Source organism: Chondrus crispus, genomic scaffold, assembly GCF_000350225.1.
Source record: "Chondrus crispus Stackhouse genomic scaffold, scaffold_57, whole genome shotgun sequence".
Lineage (NCBI taxonomy): Eukaryota > Rhodophyta > Florideophyceae > Gigartinales > Gigartinaceae > Chondrus > Chondrus crispus.
Window position 1 is genome coordinate 227,809 of NW_005178533.1, and position 2,810 is coordinate 230,618.

Consider the following 2,810-nt stretch of genomic DNA (forward strand, 5'->3'; position numbering starts at 1 on the left):
CTGGGCCTGGCGGATGCGCTGCTTGACATCGACGCCCAGGTGATCCGCGGCTACGCCCTCTTCCTGGGCCCGCGCGCCGAGCGCCTGCCGTACCACCAGCCTTCCAGAACAACTAACTGGTCGTATACCTGCTGGCCATCGCGGCCGACTGGCTGCAGGGGCCCTACGTCTACACGCTGTACGCCGAGTACGGCTACGGGAAGGAGATTGCCCAGCTCTTCATCGCCGGCTTTGGCTCGTCCGCCATCTTCGGCACTTTTATCGGCTCCATCGCCGACAAGTATGGCCGCAAGTTTAACGTCCTGGTCTTCGTCATCACGTACGCCCTGTCCTGCATGACCAAGCACTCGCCGAACTTTGCTACCTTGATGGTCGGCAGGCTGCTGGCGGGCATTGCTACCAGCATCCTCTTCTCGGCCTTTGAGTCGTGGCTTGTGTCGGAGCATAACAACTGCGGCTTTGATCCCAACCTCATCGCCGACACTTTTTCAAAGGCCCAGTTTGGGAATGCTGTCGTCGCCATTGTCGCAGGCCAGATTGCTGGCATGGTCGCTGCCCAGTTTGGAAAGGTCGCCCCGTTTGATACGGCCGCTGTCATTCTCGCCGCCACGGGCCTCATTGTCATGTTGTCCTGGTCCGAGAACTTTGGCGATAGTAGGCAGACCGTCACCGGTGGCTTGCGCAGTGCCTGGCATATGATGATTTCCGATGAGAAGATCTTGCTTGTCGGCATCATTCAGTCCTGCTTTGACTCTGCCATGTATCTCATGGTCTTCAGTTGGACCCCGGCGCTACAGGCCGCGTCGCATGCCATGTCACTTGGCGAGATTCCGCATGGCATGATCTTTAGTTCCTTCATGGTTTGCATCATAATTGGAAGCATTTTATTCGTCTTTCTTATGAAGACACAACCCGCTGAGCTATTCATGCGCAATATGTACATCATAGGCGTCGTTTGCTTTGTCGTCACCACCATATCATCCAATGTATGGGAGGTGTACGGCGCTCTGCTTGCGTTTGAGGTCATTTGCAGTTTGTGCTTTCCGGCTATGGGTACCATGCGAGCAAAGTATGTTCCCGAGGTCACCCGATCCGCCATTATGAACTACTTTCGTCTTCCTTTGAATCTCATAGTCTGCCTCATTCTGTACAAAAACTATGGGAATACCACCGTCTTCTGCCTGTGTGCCGTCATGATGGCCATTGCCGTCATATGCCAACAGCGCCTTTTCAGTGCTTCAAAAGTCTCCATCGGCACCAAAGATGAATGGACTAGAGAAAAGCGCGCAGAACTCGTCGAAGAGGGCGATAGCACTGTTGAAGATGCTGTGCGGTAAATCAACTTGCCCGCCTACCCCCCCCCCCCCACACACCCATACTATCGTGGGCTTCACCTGGCAAAACATGCGCTGCTTCTGAGACAGCTCTGTGGCAAAAAAAGGCTCGCCACAATGCTCGGAATTTAGAGATGCGAGTTGGTAGTACGCAGTAGAACAGTGGAGCGTAATGTGGTACCCTAGCAGATTTTATATAAATGAATGGTGGGTGGATGATCGATGAATGTTCCATGAATTGCCAGGCAAATGGTTTATAAATGGTCACTCATCAGCCGCAAGGAGGCTCATAGACTTGAAAAAATAAAAGGTCTGTCATCAACCAAATGTGAGTCAATCATGGCTCTTCAAGGACCAATGGCGGACCGTTCAGGAACCAATGGTCAATTTTCGGACCTGCAATCTAGGCATCTGGTGGGTCATTCTGAGCTCCACGAGATGTCCAATGGCGGGTCGACAAATGTATCTTCTGACAATTCCCGCAATGTCGCCTCAGGCGTTTCAGTCGTACTATTTGTCAGATTCTAATTGGATCCCGCATCGAATTTGAGGTTTTTATTTTTCATATCGCAGACACTCATGGTCTTCACTCTCACGTTGAGATCTGTATCCATTGCCACGAGCCGTCACTTTTGCCGTCCTTCAAAACCCTGCTGCTGTTGTCAAAAAGTACATTTTAGCGAACCCCCTGTAAGGTCTTTCTCGATGTACGGTCAAGGAGACAATCTATAGATCGTTGTGGATCTACGAAGTATGTGCGGAAGCCTCGACGTTTGTTAGTTGTCTTCATTTCTTTCTGTACGACAAATACGTGCCTAGAAATAACGTCTATTCCTTCAATCGAAGTTGTCGGAAACAGATTCGGGTCATCACGCTTCAGCCTCGAGAAGACTTGTCCTTGCGAACCCTTACGCAAACCCGATGGGACCCAGCTCCCCATCACCAAGAGAAACTTATCATTTCGGGAGCTCCTGATTACTGAGTGCTCGAGGAAACGCACAATTTTTCCGTAAAACACAAGAACTGGAGAATGCTGTGAGCCCCATGATGAGAAGGAGGCAGAAGTCGATGTACCATTGTCTAAGAGGAACTCCGCGGCAACATAAAAATTTCTTCGTCTGTTTTCCCCGTCACATTGCCTTTCCACACCAACATATGTTACTCGGGCCTCATCTTCAAACCGATTTTCAAACGTCATTCTGTTTCAAAGCGTGATATTCTCGTGTTGAGCCACGAGATTTGCAGCAGCACTTTCGTCCAACCCAAGTCGTTGCTCGTAGAAACGTTCTAGCATTCGTCGCACATCCATCCCACATATTCTGCTGAATTCTGTTACTGTAGAGATTTGCTTAGGGTGACACAGTAGCAAACCCTCAAAATCAGGTATGTTGGACCTTGCCATCATGGCGCTTGAAGGTAAATGCCTTTCACGATTCAGGATGCCACTTCTTTTGGGGCTTCTTTCGGGGCTTGTTA